Raw genomic sequence first — 20493 nt, 5'->3', positions numbered from 1 at the left:
CTGCACCGGGACTCCATTCATGGGTTCCATCAGAGCTTTCCGTCAGGGAAACCCATGAACGGAATCCAAACTGAACAAATGGAATAAAAAACTATGCTATTCATTCCCTCAAAATTAAACAACGTTGACAAACGGAAACCATTTGCATCGGATCCGTCACCATTGAAATCAACGGTGATGCAAACGGAAACCTACAGTTTCCGTTTGTTTCAGTTTGGATTCCGTTCATGGGTTCCCCTGACAGAAAGCTCAGACTGAACCCATGAACGGAGTCCCAACGCAGATGTGAACTAAGGCTTATAGAGACAAATGTGTGGCTATTAAATCACGAATGCACAGACCTCTATCTCATAACCGTCATTTATCTCTATGATCAGTGAAGGCTAGAAACAAGAAGCTGAAAAAGATTAGCCAGAGAGAGCTTGACAGTGTTCAGCTGCATATCTCAGTCTACAGGAACAGAGCTGGGGAATTGAGTAACCCATTATGAACAATTAGATAGCTCATACAGTGGGAAGGTAAACATTGGCATACAGTGCCCAGAGCATTGCCATTCAATGCCTAGATTTAGGCTGGATTCACACAAGCACATTACGTCCGTAATGGACGGAACGTATTTCGGCCGCAAGTCCCGGACCGAACACACTGCAGGGAGCCGAGCTCCTAGCATCATAGTTATGTACGATGCTAGGAGTCCCTGCCTGTCCATGGAACTACTGTCCCGTACTGTAATCATGTTTTCAGTAAGGGACAGTTGTCCGGCAGCGAGGCAGGGACTCCTAGCATTGTAAATAACTATGATGCTAGGAGCCCGGCTCCCTGCAGTGTGTTCAGTCCGGGACTTGGGGCCGAAATACATTCCATCCGTTACGGACGTAATGTGCTCGTGTGAATCTAGCCTAATAGCTCATACAGTACCTACTACCTAGACATATGCTGCATTATAGTGCTCAGATACACATTGCCATTCAGTGTCCAGATAAATAGTTCATACAGTGGCTGAATCCAGAGGCGTAGCTAGGTTCTCCAGCACCCGGGGCAAAGATTCAGTTTGGCGCCCCCCCCCCAACCTCTTTCCCGACATCTCCCTCCCCCTCGCCGTGTTTGTTTTCTCTACCAATCGATGTGTCATTTCTTTTTATGTAACGCGAGCATAAAATTATTTGTACATTTCACAAGCAATATGGTTCTATACACAACACAAGAACCAAGCTCAGTACATATATACAACACCAGCACAAATACAGCTCAATTTAGTGCAACCCCTGCTGTATAGGTGTGTACGGCGTAAAACTACAGCTCCCAGCATGGCACGAACAATGATAAGGATATGCTGGGAGATGCTGTTTCACAAAAAATAAATCCTATCATAATCATATCACCCATCATCTCGCTGCAGATCATACAGTGACTACATTACTGATTAGAGGCAGAATGAACATTTACATTAAGTGACTCACCGGTGACGTCTCAGATTCGAGTTCTTTTTCTCCATTTGGTCCAGACCTCTATGATGACTTCTCCCGGACCATTTCTGCAGTTTGCCGCTTCGATTTCTTCAGCTTCTCACTTTTCCAACATTTCTGCACCTATAAATAAATATAAAGTTATCATTATACCACACACTACGCCCCTAATATAATAGCGCCATACACTGCACCTCTAATAATAATAGCACCATACACCGTGTCCCCCACACAAACTGTGCCCCCTGTAGATAGTGCCTGCCATAGAGCCCCCTGTAGATAGTGCCTGCCATAGAGCCCCTGTAGATAGTGCCCCCATATAGACCACCACTGTATATAGTGTCCCACAAATAACTCCCCCTATAGTGCTCTACAGATAGCCCACCCCTGTATATAGACCCCTGTAGATATAGCCCACCCCTGTATATAGAGCTCTACAGATAGCCCAACCATGTATGTAGCCCTCCTGTAGATATAGCCCACCCCTGTATATAGTGCTCCACATACAGTCCACCCCTGTATAGTGTTTCACAGATAGCCCACCCCTGTATATAGCCCCCCTTGTACATATAGTCCACCCCTGTATATAGTGCTCCACTAGATAGTCCACTCCTGTATATAGTGCTCCACAGATAGCCCACCCCTGTATATACTATATACAAGGGTGAGCTATCTGTGGAGCACTATATACAGGGGTGGACTATATGTACAAGGGGGCTATATACAGGGGTGGGCTATACACAGGGGGGCTATATCTACAGGGGTGTGCTATACATAGGGGGGCCATATACAGGGGTGGGCTATATACAGGGGGAATATATCTACAGGGGGCTATATCTACAGGGGGCTATATCTACAGGGCTGGGCTATATACAGGGTGACTATATCTACAGGGGGGGCTATATTCTGGGGTGGGCTATCTATGGAGCACCATATACAGGGGTGGGCTATATCTACATGGGGCTATATACTATATAGCCCACCCCTGTATATGGTGCTCTATAGACAGCCCACTCCAGTATATAGCCCCCTGTAGATATAGTCCCCCTGTATATAGCCCCCCTGTAGATATAGTCCCTCTGTAGATATAGTCCCCCTGTATATAGCCCAGCAGATATAGTCCCCCTGTATATAGCCCAGCCCTGTAGATATAGTCCCCCTGTATATAGCCCCCCTGTAGATATAGTCCCCCTGTATATAGCCCCCCTGTAGATATAGTCCCCCTGTATATAGCCCAGCAGATATAGTCCCCCTGTATATAGCCCACCCCTGTAGATAGTCCCCCTGTATATAGCCCCCCTGTAGATATAGTCCAACTGTATATAGCCCCCTGTAGATATAGTCCCCCTGTATATATCCCCCCTGTAGATATAGTCCCCCTGTATATAGCCCAGCAGATATAGTCCCCCTGTATATAGCCCAGCCCTGTAGATACAGTCCCCCTGTATATAGCCCAGCCCTGTAGATATAGTCCCCCTGTAGATAGACACCCTCGTAGACAAAGTCCCCCCCCCCCCCCGCAGATACAGCCACACTTCTATTACAATAAAAAAAAATAAAAAAAATTCAAACTCACCTTATTCCCGCTCCCACGCCGTCCGGCAGCCATGGAGACCTGCTCTCTTCTGCGCAGGTCTCCTGGGGGTTGAACGCGGCGTCTATGAAAGGCGCTGATTGGCTGGGCAGGATGACTTTCCCTGCCAGTCAGTCAGCGCCTTTCATCGATGGAAGCGTCACTGGTACAAAAGGTACCAGTCGCTTCATTCGTGGAGAGGCGCTGAATGTCCGTGCCCGGACATTCATTGCTTCTAATTGTACCTGTGTCCTTGCGACACAGGTACAATTATAGTGCAGGAGGAGGGGGCGCTGGCGCCCCCCTCTGAACTGCGCCTGGGGCAAGTGCCCTGCCTGCCCCCCCCTAGCTACGCCCCTGGCTGAATCCCATCTCTGGAAGGACCTCAACATTTTGTGGGTTTTACTGCTGTCAGAACCTTTGCAAATCCCAATTTTGCACTGTTTAGGCTTTGAATTTGTTAGACTTCCTGTTCTGAGCAAGAGATGCCACAGTCCACTGCAGATTTCACCAATATCCTGCGTGCCAACTCTACAATTTAAAGATATTGGCAGCGCCCTGCATGGTAATAGTGTTAGTATAACTACGCAGTCTTTAATTTGCAAAGTTTTCATTTACTAATGTTCTACAGTGATCTATGTGTTCTCAGTACTTGTGATTATCTTTTCTTGCAACTCCCCAGACTCTCTCCAGACAGACGTACAAACATCCTACTATTTGTCTCTAATGGTCAGTGTACAGTAGCCTCCTGGATATATTTTGGTTTCCCATGCAGTAATGCAAGACAAGACTGCAAACAGTTGTTTTGCAACCACAAGTTTTCAGTTAGTTTTCCTAGTTATTTTTCCTATTGTTATATGTGATCTTGATGACAATGTATTTCACTGAATGAAAGATACTTAAAAGCACATTTATCTGCATCATACAGCCGTGCTAATCTTCCTAGTAACAGGTGCCTTCCCAAATATAAAGGGAGTGCACAGCGATGGCAACCAGCCACCGATTGGGTTTAATTATAGACAGAGCAAACCTAGACGGATCACAACTGCAGGGCTATCTTTACATGACAACCAACTGCTAATCCTCATCACATCATCTCTCTTCATTAGTTTTGTGGAGCAACAGAGTTATTGTGCACTGAAAATCCTAAGGGTTCTGCTCATTAAAATGACACTTTATATAAAATAATGTGTATTTCTTATCTCTATGGTTTGCATTGTGACTTAAGGCAGGATTTTCTTTATCTACCTGGCCACCAGTGTTCAACAAAACAAAACAGATAGAAGCTTAAACGTAATATAACCCTCAGTCAGATTGGCATTCTGACTCTGATAGGGCAAGGGATTTCGAGGCAGTAAGGTGCACCAAGTGAAAATGCTAAATCATTATTTTACCCGAAGGAACAATTTCAGTAGCATTTTGAATATGTGTTTTCATACGGATGTCAAATTCTGATAAGTACGGGCACTCTTGAGTAGCAAGGTATGAATGTAGGGCCAGTCTTCAAGTAAGGGGGTTGGATAGGTGCTACGCACAGGTTGTGACTGCTGTAGGTAGGTCAGATTGGGTAAGATCCCAATAAGAACTTATTTCATACATTAACCTGCAAATCTACTCAAGGAAAGTGAAGATTACACCAAGGTGATAGGAATTTGAGACAGAAGAACAAATGAACAAGAGGAGAAGTTCAAGACCCGAGCAGTCAAAAATGGACAGTCTCAAACATTGTTTATCTATGTCATGGTTGCCAACATTGCTGTGGAAGATTTTCTAATGTATAAGCCAAACCTTAAATTGCTGATTATGTTCTCATAGTGGCAGGAAGAGCACCCCATAACAACACTAAAATCTCCCTATCACAGTTACTAATCAGGGCTGGCCTTAGGATGGATGGCGCCCCGTGCAAAATTATGTTTCGGCACCCCACCCTATCATAACAAAAATGCACCATAAAAAAAGTATAATGGCCCCACAGTATAATTCCCTATATAGTACCCCCATACAGTATAATAATAATAATAATAATAATAATAATAATAATATTTAATAATATAATATATTATAACCCCTTCAAGGACACAGTATTTTCTGCTCTAATAGTACCCACACAGTATTATGCCCCGTTAGTGCCACACACAGTATATTGCCCCCTGTAGTACCCCTACACAGTATAATGTCCACTTAGTGGCCCCCACACAGTATAATGCCCCCCTCCCCTGGCTGCCACACACAGCCCCCACTTGTAGACAGTGCTCCCTGTAGATTGTGCCATACAGCCTCCCTGTAGACAGTGCCATAATCTCCCACCTCCTCCTTGTAGATCGTGCCATACCACCCCCCACCTCCCCCTTGTAGACAGTGCCCCCAAACAAAAAAATAGTACTCACCTAGGCCCCGTTCCCACGATGAACTGAGCTGCTCCACAACGGGATCCTTGCATAGGCCGGCATGATCGTGTAGCCTAGTACACAGTTTCCCAACCTTTTTGGACTCGAGGCATCACTGGAAAAATAAAATTTCCTCAGGGCACCCCTACCAAAAATTGTTTTGAGAAAGACAGAAAGCGGCTAAAGACAAGCACTAAACTCGTAAGGTATGTGCACACGTTTTTTTGGAAAGCAAAAAAAGTCTGCCTCAAAATTCCTTCAGGAATTTTGAAGCAGATTTTGAATTGACAGAATTGTTTGACTTTTTTTTTTTTTTGCATTTATTTTAAAGCTGTTGAAGCTAATGCAAACGAGCGCCGCAGGTATTTTCTGCCTACTGTTAATTTCAATTGGAGTTCAGAGATGAAAACCACTTGAAGACCATCAGCCCCCACTCACAGTAAAATGACCATCAGCCCGCCACTCACAGTAAAATGACCATCAGCCCGCCACTCACAGATTCCCCCTGTAGATAGTGCCACACAGCCACCTTGTAGGTAGTGCCACACAGCCTCCTGTAGATAGTGCCACACAGCCCCCTGTAGATAGTGCCACACAGCCCCTTGTAGGTAGTGCCACACAGCCCTTTGTAGGTAGTGCCACACAGCCCACTGTAGGTAGTGCCACACAGCCCCCTTGTAGGTAGTGCCACACAGTACCATGGTAGGTAGTGCCACACAGCACCCTGTAGATAGTGCAACATAGCCCTCTGTAGGTAGTGCCACACAGCCCCCTGTAGGTAGTGCCACACAGCACCCTGGTAGGTAGTGCCACACAGTCCCCTAGTACATAGCACCCCCCCTCCCTGTAGATAGCACTACTGTAGCTTTCTGAAGGAGCAGAATCCCCCTGTGGCCAGGGAATCCGCTCCTGGAGTGCTCCGCTTAATGTCTCTGTCCATATATGGACAGTGACATCGGGGGAACTCCTGAAGCGGAATCCCCGTCCACAGCGTTGCCGACGCTGTGACCAGGGATTCCACTCCAGGAGAAGCCCCTATCTTTTGTGTCCATTTATGGATAGTGACATCATTGGCTTCTCCTGGAGTGGAATCCCCGGTCACAGAGTCAAGGATTCCACTCCAGGAGAAGCCGCTGACGTCTCTTTCCATAAATGGACACAGACGACAGGGGCTCCACCTGGAGTGGAATCCCCGGTCATAGCGTCGCACGGGCACCCTCATGCTCGGTGTCGCCGCTAGCAGCCGCTATGGCTGCTACAGCGATAGCGACCCCACTGAGTGAAGAAGCGCCCGGGTGGAACGGCGGCTGCTGAGTCACCGGCCCGGGTGCTTCTGAAACAAGCAGGGGAAGGGAGCCAGCGCAGGACCCCTTCCACCTGCTGGAGTGATGTGCCCTGTGCAATGGCACAGGTCGCACACCCCTAAGGCCGGCCCTGGTTCTAACTGCTGTGCCACCATGACTAGTAGACCAATGATCTGCTGCTAACATGGCACTTTCTCTTTTATAGCCTATATCAGCACAGATTAGTGCTGCAGCATGCTATTCTAACTTTGAAGGTGGTCAGAGATTGAACTCTCCTGTTGGACAGTCTCCCAGCTTTAAGGGCGATGGGCAATAGATCTTTCGTTCTATCTAACCAAAATCTAAAATACGCACAAGAAATCAAACAATGACATTAAATACATTTTTAAATACCATTTATATCTATATCTATCTATCTATCTAAAAAAAAAAAAAAATGTGTATTAATGCAACTTTCTAATTAGGTTTTATTAAAAAATACTTTTTAAGATACAGCTGCTTTGTATCCTGTATACAGAGCAGCAGTATCGTTTGCTAAGACCTGAATCTATCAGGTCCGTGGGACTGATGTGTTCAGTGTCAGCGGGTCCTGCATTCCTCTGACACGCAGGACCAAGCTGTTACCGATCACATCTAAGTTCATAACTTAGATGTGATCGATTACAGGTGGATCCTGCTTGTGAGAGACACGCAGGACTCGCTGACACTAAACCCGTCAGTCTCGCTGACCTGATGGATTCAGGTCTCGGCGCTAGATTAATTTTTAATAAAAACGAATTAGAAAGTTGCACTAAACACACTCATACACATTATTAAAAAAAAAAAATCGCTTTAGAAGGTGCATATAGCCTTTAAACCAAGACTCAATTTCTTTATCTAGTTCATTGAATAAGTTTCTTGTATTTTATTCTGTTTTTATATGATCTCTACGCAACATTTGGGATTTATATGTGCTATTATTTCTTTGCTACCTCAAAAACAAAACATATAATTGAATGATTATAGCAATTACAGGAAAACTCCAGCATAGAGATCCAGCATTGTCATCCGTGGCTGCATCCCCCAGAAGTGGCCTATACATATTCAGGTCACTACTTTGCAAACAGTGATACTTGATAAGTTATTCATTACGAAGCCTTAAAAAGGAAAAATAGTTTTTAGCAGAACATGCCTTTAAGAAAAAAAACATGATCGTTGTCTGTCTAACTACTGATCATGAGGGCAAATCAGTATGTGGCAATTCAGCTCAGCCTCTTTAATCCCTTCCCGCCGCAGCCCTTTTTCAGATTTTCATTTTCGTTTTTTCCTCCCCACCTTCCAAAAGCCATAACTTCTTTATTTTTGCGTTGATATAGAACTATGAGGGCTTGATTTTTGCGGGACGAGTTGTAGTTTTTTGTAATAGTTCAGACTTTTACGGATGCGGCGATAGCAATTATGCTTATTTATGAATTTTTTTACTATGCTCTAGGGGGAAAATGGGAAAAGGTTTTATTTTTTACTTTTAATTGAAAAATTTTTTTTTACATAAAAAAAAACAACCTTATTTAACTAATTTTTACTTTTTTTATTAGTCCCCCTAGGTGACTTCAACCAGCGATTGTTAGATCGCTTGCACGATATACTGCAATACTAATGTATTGCAGTATATCGTGATTCTGACAGCCATCTATTAAGGCCTGCCGGAGGCCGGGCTTAATAGGTGCACAAAGATGGCGGACCTGGGGGCATTCATTAGGCCGCCAGGCAGCCATAGCAACCATCGCCCCCCCGCAATTGCTTTGCAGGGGGCGCGATGAGCTGTAAGAGGGGGTCATCCCCCTCTTTCTAACGATTTAAATGCTGCGGTCAATATTGACCCCAGCATTTAACGAGTTAAACGAGCGGGATCGCGCTCGAGTGCGACGCCGTTCCTTACTCTGAAGTGACGGCTGTAACAAACAGCCAACACCGGCATCGTATGGAGTGGGTTCACTCCGTGAACCCGTTCTATACTTCCCCTAGCCGACTTTGGCGTATGGATACATCAAATGTCGGGAAGGGGTTAAAGGGGTTTTCTCACCACAACAACGTATCACCTATAGGATAGGTGATAAGTGTCTGATCGCTAGGGGTACCACCGCTGGGACCTCCACCAATGAAGAGAATGGGGGTCCCAAGTCCCCTGTATAAACCGGGCGGCAGATAATGCATGCACGCTGCCGCTCCATTCATTCTCTATGGGACTGCCGGAGATAGCGCACTACATCACTCAGCTATCTCCGTCGGTCCCATAGAGAATGAAGCCTGGTCTAATTCAAAGCCCGGGATCACTCAGGGTCACATGTTCATGGTATATCCTAATCATATATGACATCAGTAACCTGTTAACCCCCTTTATTAATAATAAGCTAAAGAATAAATAAGTTACTCAAATTCATGTTGAATATGTAGCCGGATAGTTAAAATAAGCAGTTTTTGGTTTAAGCACAAATACTTGGATTTATCATTTGACTCTTCAGGGCTGCATAATTTTGTGCATTGTTAGAACTCTTGGCAGGTTGACTTGCAGTCCTATGTAAAACTACAGACAACAAAATGTGATATCACAAGTTGTGCCAAATGACTAACTCATTTCTGCTACATGTGATAAATTCAGAGAAAGAACATGCACACCAATTCTCCTTATTTCCATCTATAAACTAGTTGGAGACGTCTACCCGGATAATGAAGCAGAGACAATGAGCACTTACACACCGTCGCCATTACAGAAAGGTATCGTGTGTGGGGTTAACATGTAGACTGTTTTTATGTGACTTAATTATAATCCCTCATCTGCCACCCCCTGCTCCGCTGCACTTAGAAACTGCACGGTAAACATCTATTTTAAGCCATGACAAGCGCAGAGCTGGGAAGGGAGAGAGAGGGAGACAGTCAGACATGACTATATAATGATATTTAAAAATGTTTACATATTGCAACACTTTCCCTCTCCCGCTTGCAATTCCATCGACGTTGGTATATTTTGTTAGCAATGTGCAAATTATGTGCAAATTATGTATTTTCATTGTGCGCGCCTCAGACAGTTCAGAGAATGGACGGTGGCACAGAATAAACCCACATTTAAATGCTGCATTTGTAAAAAGGGAAAATAATCAGTCATTTGCTGTATTATATCTTTATACCCTTTTCTTGTAGACACAGTTTTAGCTTTCATGTGAAAGGAAAATATCCACCTGTCTAATCCAAAGCTAGTATTAAAAAAAACAGAAATAAAAATGAGCAATCATCTTGGTTGTCTGCAAGATAATAACACAGCGGAGAAAAGGGCCTTAATTTGTAAGGAAAAATAGAAAGAACATTTATGACAACTTGTATGAAAGGAAACTGCCCATAGCAAACAATGGAGTTCATAAAACCTGTAATGCTTGCTAAGGGCAACAAAGCCTTTTACCATTTGACTCGTTTTCAGAATTGGACCCAAATAGGAGTTCACCCTATTAAAGTTATTGTGGCACGGTTAAGCTGTCCCCACCAAGCAACATTACATGATGCGCTGATACCCCTGCCATGGCCTGTTTGACAGAAAGCATTAGTTGCATGGGACTTTCAAGCCTTGTTTGTGAGGGCGGGTGTGACGCTTACATCTGCAGAGGCGACGCTGTCTCTTGTGAAGGGTTTGGCTATCATTTATGGGGGCCGTGGCTGGTGTGGGTTCCTGTGGTGTCACTATAAGGGTACTTCGAAACACAGTGTAAACACTGCAGCATTTCTAGCTGGATTTTCCATGCTAAAATTCTGCAGCGTATTAGAGTAGCAGCAAAGTGGTTAAAATGTCTTCCAATTCCATCCATACGCTGCCCAAAAAACAGGCAAAAAACACGTGTGGAAACCTTTGCAGAATTTCCAAACAGAAAGTCTGGATGGAAATTCTGCAGTGTTTATGCTGTGTGTGGATGTACCCTTATGGGCGTACTGTGACTGTCATTGTTACTGTGGCACAAAGGTGTCACTGTTATGGGTGTCCTATAGCCGTCACTGTTATTGTGGCACTTTGGTGTCACTGTTATGGAGTCCTGTGACTTGACTGGCATTGTGGCACAGTAATATCACTGTTATGGGAGTCCTGTGACTGTCCCTGTTATTGTGGCACTGTAATATCGCTGTTAGGGCGGTCCTGTGACTGTCAAAGTTATTGTGGCACAGTAGTGTCAGTGTCATGGGGGCCTAAGGCTGTCACTATTACAGGGATTCTATGGCTATCACTGTCATGGAGATCCCATGGCTGTCACTGTCATGTGAGCAGTGTAGCTGTTATTGTCATGGCGGTTCTGTGACTGTCACTGGTTTGGAGCTCTTGTCCATTGCTTCACGTTACCAGCAAAATCTAAGCATAGTAGTCGCTTTACAGAAAAACAGATGAATTAATTATCATGTACGAACTTTAGACTGATGGAGTCCTACAAGCCAGAGAGCCTTATCTTATGGGGCTGAAGTAGTTATAACTGAGCAATGAAGTATTCAATGCATGACCAAGACTAAGTACAGGTGTTGAAAGTAGCTGCCCAGGGTAAATTGACTTCATTGTCTTTGTGAGGTCCTAATGTCATCTGCTTCTTTTAGTCATAAAAAAATGAAAAATCCAGACTGCAGGACTCCATGGCCAAGGACAATGAACATCGGGACACCAGGGACAGGAGCACTTAATAACATGACATCCAGTTTGCACATATTATAGGGAAATCAGGACAAAATAAAGTGGAAAATCCACACCAAATCTTATGGATTTCTCTGCAGAAAACAGACGAGCGTCCACAGTATGGCTGCAGCGGTCAAGTGTCGACATGACACATCATTGCTGGAGGCAGGGGGTACAGATTTCGGTGGGGGACCAAGAAAGCGTTGCCACAAGGGCACCAGGGGAAGTGAGTAAAGTGTTTTTTTTCTAATTTTGAACTTTTAGTATAGTGTTTTTTTTATTTTAAACTTATCTGGACTCGCGAATTTTGCCGCAATAAAATTCTGAAATAATAGGAGCTGCTTGCAGATTTATTCTTCCCCATTAAATTCAAAAAGGAAAATCCTGCAAAAAAATCTGTGCACTTTTCGCAGCAGAAATTGACATGCTGGGGATGTAAAAAGCTGCACCACAGGTCATTTTCTGTGCAGAAAATTTCTTCAGCGTGTGGATGAGATTTGTTCAAAACTCATGCACTTTAAAGCTATTGTATTCCGCTGCAGATTTTCTGTCTGCAAATCTAGATGTAAAATCTGCACCAAACATTAACGTAACCTTATATTAGACCATATAAGGCTATGTTAACATTTGGTGTAGATTTTAAGACAGTATTAGGACTTGTCCACATGTAACGGAATTGCTGCGTATTTTCCTTCAGGAATTGCAGTCAGAAAATACGCAGCAGAATACAGTAGCAGCAAAGTGGGTGAGATTTATCAAACCTCATCCACACGTTGTGTAAAATTTCCAAGCAGAAATTCACCTGCGGTGCTAACTTTTTAGAGGAGATATCACCATCTCCCATCATTGCAAAATCTGCACCATTTTCTGCAGTAAAAACCGCAGGAAATGGTGCGGTTTTCCTGCAGCGGATTGTCTGCTAGTCTTAACGGCAATGATGCAGAATTTTTTGCAGCAATTCCGTTACGTGTGGACAAGCCCTTAATGAATCTTCCCCAATATATTAGTTTTGCCTGGACAGGGAACAAGATTCCTGGCCATACTTGCATAGTAAATGCATACATACATAAAAAAAACACATACTAGTCCTTCTCAATGAATTAGAATATCATCAAAAAGTTAATTTAGTTCAGTAATTCAATTCAAAAAGTGAAACTCATATATTATATAGATTCATTACACACAGAGTGATCTAATCCCAGCATTTTTTTCTTTTAATGTTGAGGATTATGGTTACAGTCAATGAAAACTCAAAGTTTAGTGTCTCAGAAAATTTTAATATTATATAAGCCCAATTTAAAAAAGGATTTTTAATACCGAAATGTTGGCCTATTGAAAAGTATGTCCAGTATATGCCCTCAATACTTGGTTGGGGCTCCTTTTGCATGAATTTGTAAAGGACCTGCCAGGCACTACGTCTGTGGATACTCCCAGGGTTAATCAGTCGACACCTGAGGCCAGACCTCTTAGGCTGACACCGGCTCCCACCAATCAGGGTGGCAGGCTCAGGAGTGGGAGAGCCTATCGCGGCCTGGTCAGTCAGAGTTAGCTCCGCCCCCTGTCCATTTATACCTGCCGTTTTCTCTTCCTCATTGCTTGTTATTCTTCTTGGATTCCTGGCCCCACTGCTGCCTTGCTCCAGCCTGCTTCTGCCGTGCTTCTGCCTTGCTTCAATTCCCGCTTATCCTGCTTCGCTCTGCCCCTGGCTTGCTTCCTGCTCCGTGCTCTGCGTTTGTATACTCCACTACATCCTGATCCTGACTGGCTCGTTCACCACTCCGTTTCCTCACGGTGTTCCGTGGGCTACTGCCCCTTCCCTTGCTTGTTCCCTGTTTGTATCCCCTTGCACTTAGTCAGCGTAGGGACCACCGCCAAGTTGTACCCCGTCGCCTAGGGTGGGTCGTTGCAAGTAGGCAGGGACAGGGCGGTGGGTAGATTAGGGCTCACTTGTTCCCTTCGCCTCCTTCCTGCCATAACATATTACTGCATCAATGTGGCATGGGGGCGATCAGCCCCTGGCACTGCTGAGGTGTTATGGAAGCCCAGGTTGCTTTGATAGCGGCCCTCAGCTCATCTGCATTGTTGGGTCTGGTGTCTCATCTTCCACTTGACAATATACCATATATTCACTATGGGGTTTAGGTCAGGTGAGTTTGCTGGCCAATCAAGCTCAGTGATACTGTGGTTAGTAAACCAAGTATTGGTACTTTTGGCAGTGTGGGCAGGTGCCAAGTCCTGCCGGAAAATGAAACCAGCATCTCCATAAAGCTTGTCAGCAGAGGGAAGCATGAAGTGCTGGAAAATTTCCTGGTAGACGGATGCGTTGACTCTGGACTTGATATAACACAGTGGACCAACACCAGCATATGACATGGCTTCCCAAACCAAAACCATCACTGACTGTGGGAACTTCACACCGGACCGCAAGCAACTTGGATTGACGCCTCTCCACTTTTCCTCCAGACTCTGGGACCTGGATTTCCAAATGAAATGCAAAATTTACTTTCATCTGAAAACAGGACTTTGGACCATTGAGCAACCGTATTGGTCCACTGTGGTGTTATATCAAGTCCAGAGTCAGTGCAGCGTCTACCAGAAAGTTTTAGAGCACTTCATGCTTCCCTCTGCTAACAAGCTTTATGGAGATGCTGATTTCATTTTCCAGCAGGAATTGGCACCTGCCCACACTGCCTGCAAAAAACTCTGTGTGAACATACCCTAAGGCATCTGTCGCAGGAATAAGTTGTTTTACATGTTTGTTTAACATCTCGCGCAATAAATCTCAGGTTTAGAGATAAATTAAAGGACACATATTAACGTACACACTGTCCACATATACACACTATGACACACACACACACACACACACACACACACACACACACACACACACACGGACATATACAGTGCATTCGGAAAGTCTTCAGACCCTTTAACTTTTTTCAAATTTTCTTATATTGAGGCCTTGTGATAAAAATAAATAAATAATTCAAGTTTTTCTACATCATTCTGCACTCAATACCCCATAATGACAAAGTGAAATCAGAATGTTGTTTTTTTTTGCTAGTTTATTAAAAATGAAAAACGCTAATTTCGCATGGACATAAGTATTCAGACCCTTTGCTATGACATTTGTCAAATTTATCTCTGGGGGACTCCCATGTCTCTAAATCATCTTTGAAATGTTTCTACACCTTGATTGGAGTCCACCAGTAATAAATTGTTTGGACATGATTTGGAAAGACATACCCCTGTCTTTGTATGGTCTCAGAGCTGACAATGCATATCAGAGCAAAAACCAATTCATGAGGAGGAAATAACTGCCTGTAGAGCTCAGAAACAGGATTGTGTGGAGGAACAGATCTGGAGAAGGGTACAGAAAAAGGGAAAGATGAATGGAGCAAACTACAGAGATATTTTTTAATGAAAACCTGATCCAGAGTGCTCTGGACCTCAGAATGGTCCGAAGGTTCACATTCCAACAGGTGTGAATGTCCTCGACTGACCTGAACGCAATCGAACATCTCTGGAGAGACCTGAAAATTGCTGTCCACCAACGGTCCCCATCTAACCTGACAGAGCTTGAGAGAATCTGCAGAGGAGAATGCAGTAAATCCCCAAATCCAGGTATGCAAACCTTGTGGCATCATACCCAAGAAGACTGGAGGCAGTTATCACTGCTAAAGGTGCTTCAACTAAGTACTGAGTAAAGGGTCTGAATACTTATGTCAATGCAATATGTAGCGTCCATGGCCGCGGGCCGTTGGGTTTACTCACCTCCCGACGCCCGCAGCCATGGATCTGTGAGCACTGGTCCCCATCTCCTTCCTAGGAGACGCCAGCGTTCACTTCCACCGGTCTGCTGTGTCCCGTAGGGCCAGCGCACGTACATGAAAACAATCATCATCATCAACTCACATGACTTCCTGGACTATAAGAAGGCCCCTGCCCTTCTAATTCTTGCCTGAGCGTTGTTAGTATATTCCAAGTCTGTCTTGCAAATGGTCCCTTAGTGTTTTCCCATTCCAGTTGTTACCCGTGCCCTGTTACTTGTTCCTGTATCCCGTGCTGTGTTCTTGTTCCTGTGCCTACTAGTGTAGGAGTCGTATCTACTGCACCTGCTGTCGTTTACCACGTCCAGTGTCTTGTGCCACGTCCAGTGTCTTGTGCCACGTCCAGTGTCTTGTGCCACGTTCAGTGTCTTGTGCCACGTCCAGTGTCTTGTGTCACGTCCAGTGTCTTGTGCCACGTCCAGTGTCTTCAGCCATGTCTGGTGTCTTCTGCCACATCGGATACAGCCCACCACGTCTGGCCCTATCTGCTGCACCGGCCTCCATCCTTGCTGAAGCCACAGCCAGATTGGGATAAACTAACAACGCTCAGGCAAGGATCAGAAGGGCTGGGGCCTTCTTATAGACCAGGAAATTATGATGATGATTTCCAGATGTGCGCGCGCTGGCCCTTTAAGGCCTGGCACGAGCATGCGCGCGCACCCTACGGGACACAGCAGGAGGGAGCGGGAGTGAGCACTGGCGTCTCCTAGGAAGGAGATGGCGACCACCGCTCACTGATCCATGGCTGCGGGATGTGAGTAAACCCGACGGCCTGTGGCCATGGATGCTACACTATCCCCCCTCTTACGCCCCCTCTTCATGGGGCAAGAGCGAGAGAGGATTTTCTTAGGACCTCTCCTCAGGACCAAACCCTCTCCAGTCCACCAAATAGAAAGTCCTTCCTCCTACCCTTTTGCAGTCCAGGATTTCCCTCACCTCGAATATATCAAAAGAACCGTTGGGAGCAACTGTGGAACTAGAAGTTTTGCTCTAGTGTTTCAGGCCACGGGTTTAAGGAGGGACACATGAAAGGAGTTGGGGATTCTGAGGGTAGGAGGCAGCCGCAGCTTATGGGAGACAGGGTTTATTTGTTGCAGAATCTCAAAAGGACCAAGGAACTGGGGAGCAAACTTGTATGAGGGCACATTCAAACGAATGTTCCGAGAGGACAGCCAGACTTTAGTACCTGGAAGATACTGAGACGGCTCTCTTCTGTTTGTATCTGCCTTTCGCTTCATGCGATCAACTGCCAGCAAAATAGAGGACCGGGTCTGTTGCCAGATTTGCAGAAAGTCCCCATATGCAGAGTCAGCAGCGGGTACCTGAGATGTCACTGGAAGAGGGACTCTAGGATGTTGACTGTACACAATGTGAAATGGAGTGGAGGTGGTAGATTCACTTGTGTGGTTGTTGTACGAGAACTCGGCCCATGGAAGAAGTTGTACCCAGTTTTCATGCTGTGAAATGATGAAGTGGCGGAGATAATTCTCCATTATCTGGTTGATCCTCTCAACTTGCCCATTGGACTGGGAGTGATAGGCTGAGGAAAAGTCCAAACTCACATCCAAGAGTTTACAGAGGGCTCTCCAGAACTTTGAGGTAAACTGAACCCCCCCGGTCGGACATAATGTGAAGAGGCAAGCCGTGCAAGTGAAAGATGTGTTGGATGAAGAGACTCGCCAGTCGGGGAGCAGAAGGTAGGCCGGTAAGCGGGATAAAAGATAGAAGCACACACCGTGCAAGAAGAGACAATGTCCAGAACACCTTTAGGTAGCGTGGGCCACCAGAAGTGACGAGCAATCAGGTCTCGGGTTTTATGGACACTTGCTTGCCCAGCTAGTTTGGTACTGTGTCCCCAGTGAAGAATTCTTCTCCTGTCTGCCAATCGAACAAAAGTCCTCCCCGGAGGGATGTCTCTAACCTGCAGAGGATTAACAGTGACAATGCAGGACGGGTCTATGATAGTCTGAAGGGACTCCACTGTGTCTTCCATCTCAAACGATCTGCACAGGGCATCGGCCCTCACATTCTTTTCAGCGGGACGGTGGTGGAGCAGAAATTTGAAATGGGTGAAGAACAGCGACCACCTGGCTTGACGAGGATATAGTGGTTGAGCGGACTGAAGGTAGGTAAGGTTCTTGTGGTCGGTGTAGATCAAGATGGGGTGAGCTGCGCCCTCTAGAAGATGTCTCCACTCCTCCAGAGCCAATTTGATGGCCAGTAGCTCCCGATCTCCAATAGAGTAATTGCGCTCAGCAGAAGAAAAAAATCTTGAGTAGTAGCCACATACTACTGCCTTTCCTTTGGAGCTCCTCTGGAACAGAAGTGCACCAACAGAGGAAGCATCCACCTCCAATGAGAACTGCCGAGATACATCAGGATGATGGAGGATCGATGCTGAAGTGAAGGCTTTCTTGAGGCTAATGAATGTGGACTCTGCCTCTGGAGTCCATACCTTGGCATTCACACCCTTCTTAGTAAGGGTAGAGATGGGAGCCGTCAGAGATTAAAAGTTTGGAATAAACTGCCGGTAGAAATTGGCGAATCCCAGGAACCATTGTATGGCCCTTAGGCCTTAAGGACGTGGCCATTCCAGGACAGACTTTAATTTCCTCAAGATCCATCTTAAGACCTTGATCCAATGTAGCCCAGGAAGGGCAAAGACTTCTTTTCAAAGACGCACTTCTCCAACTTGGCATATAAGCGATTCTCTCTTAGTCGCAGAAGAACTTGACGGACATGCCTCCGATGGGTCATCAGATCTGGGGAGAAAATCAAAATATCATCCAGATTAACTACAACACACATATAGAGGAGATCTCTGAAAATATAATTGATGAATTCCTGAAACACTGCGGGAGCGTTACACAGACCGAAGGGCATCACTAGGTAGGTGGAACGTCTCCAAACATTAAAACCTCTCCCAAATTTTCGATTCCTGTGGCCATCATCTCCGGAGAGACGTCACATCCTTCCTCCGCCTATCTTGACTCTGGAGCGACTGCTAATTTCATCCAGCAGGATCTAGTGGATCGTTTACGTTTACCCACAGTCCGTCTTAGAGACCCCTGGCTGTTGCATCTGTGAATGGTCTACCATTGCCCGATCCGATTATGCTCATCACGGAGCCGTTGACACTACGGCTCGGAGCACTTCACTTGGAGCAGATCACCTTCCTGGTAGTACCTAAGGCTATCAACCCTATCCTGCTGGGTCTGCCATGGCTCCGCCTACGCACCCCGGTTCTTGACTGGAGTTCTGGAGAAGTTCTTCAATGGGTTTCCAGATGCCATAGCCATTGCCTGTCACAAGTCCGTCCTGTTATGCCCCCTCTGCCTCAATCACTCTCCGCTCTACCATCTCAGTATGCCAGTTTTGCGGATGTCTTCTGCAAACGGCTGAGATGTGGAGGCTGAGATGTTGCCTCCACATTGGAATTATGACTGTCCCATTGAACTGGTTCCTAATGCTTCTCTTGCCCGTGGACGGGTATATCCTCTCTCCTTGCCAGAAACTTTATCTAGGTCAGCCTATATCAAGGAGAATTTGGAGAGGGGTTTTATACGACAATCTTCCTCCCCGACTGGGGCCGGCTTCTTCTTCGTTAAGAAGAGAGATGGATCTCTTCGACCCTGCATTGACTACCGTGGTCTCAACCAGATCACGGTCAAGAACAAATACTCGCTGCCGCTTATAACCGAGCTGTTTGATCGCATACGTGGAGCCAAAACATTTTCTAAGCTGGATCTGCGGGGGGCTTATAACCTAATCCGGATTCGCCGGGGTGACGAATGGAAGACGGCATTTAACACCCGTGATGGGCACTACGAATACCTAGTGATGCCCTTCGGTCTGTGTAACTCTCCCGCAGTCTTTCAGGAATTCGTCAATGATATCTTCCGAGATCTCCTCTATATCTGTGTTGTAGTTTATCTCGATGATATTTTGATTTTCTCCACAGATCTGAAGACCCATCGGAGGAATGTCCGCCAGGTTCTGCTACGACTAAGGGAGAATTGCTTATATGCCAAGTTGGAGAAGTGTGTCTTTGAAAATAAGTCTTTGCCCTTACTGGGCTACATCATCTCGGATCAAGGTCTTAAGATGGATCCTGAGAAATGAAAGTCTATCATGGAATGGCCACGTCCTCAAGGCCTGAGTGCCATACAGTGGTTCCTGGAATTCGCCAATTTCTACCGGCAGTCTATTCCAAACTTCTCATCTCTGACGGCTCCAATCTCTACCCTTACCAAGAAGGGTGTGAACGCCAAGGTGTGGACTCCAGAGGCAGAGTCCGCATTTATTAGCCTCAAGAAAGCCTTTACTTCAGTTTAGATTCTCCATCATCCAGACATATCTCAGCAATTTCCATTGGAGGTGGATGCTTCTTCTGTTGGTGCAGGTGCACTTATGTTCCAGAGGTGCTCCAAAGGAAAGGCAGTAGCATGTGGCTATTACTCTAGACTTTTTTCTTCTGCAGAGCGCAATTACTCTATTGAGGATCGGGAGCTACTGGCCATTAAATTGGCTCTGGAGGAGTGGAGACATCTTCTAGAGGGCGCAGCTCACCCCATCTTGGTCTACATCGACCACAAGAACCTTACCTATCTTCAGTCCGCTCAACGACTAAATCCCCATCAAGCCAGGTGGTCGCTGTTCTTTACCTGTTTCCAATTTGTGCCCCCCCAACTGCCGTCCCCCTGACAAGAATGTGATGGCCAATGCCCTGTCCAGGTCATTTGAGACGGATGACACGGTGGAGCCCCTTCAAAGTATCATAGACCCGTCCTGCATTGTCAGTGCTAATCCTTTGCAGGTTCGAGTCATCCCTCCGGGGAGGACTTTGGTTCGGTTGGCAGACAGGAGAAGAATTCTCCGCTGGGGACACAGTTCTAAACTGGCTGGGCACGCTGGTGTTCGCAAAACCCGAGACCAGATTGCTAGTCACTTCTGGTGGCCCACGCTACCTAAAGATGTTGTAGACTTTGTCTCTTCTTGCACAGTGTGTGCTTCTAACAAAGTTACTCACTCCAAACCTGCTGGCCTTTTTCAACCTCTACCTGTACCAAATGTCCCCTGGCAGCACATTGCAATGAACTTTGTCACAGACCTTCCTCCCTCAGAAGGATGCAACACTGGTCTGGGTGGTGGTGGACCGGTTCTCGAAGATGGCACATTTTATCCCGCTGACCGGCCTACCTTCTGCTCCCCGACTGGTGAGTCTCTTCATTCAGCACATCTTCTGCTTGCAT

This window comes from Rhinoderma darwinii, chromosome 3 (genome assembly GCF_050947455.1).
Source record: "Rhinoderma darwinii isolate aRhiDar2 chromosome 3, aRhiDar2.hap1, whole genome shotgun sequence".
Classification (NCBI taxonomy): Eukaryota; Metazoa; Chordata; class Amphibia; order Anura; family Rhinodermatidae; genus Rhinoderma; species Rhinoderma darwinii.
This window is presented reverse-complemented; position numbering follows the sequence as displayed.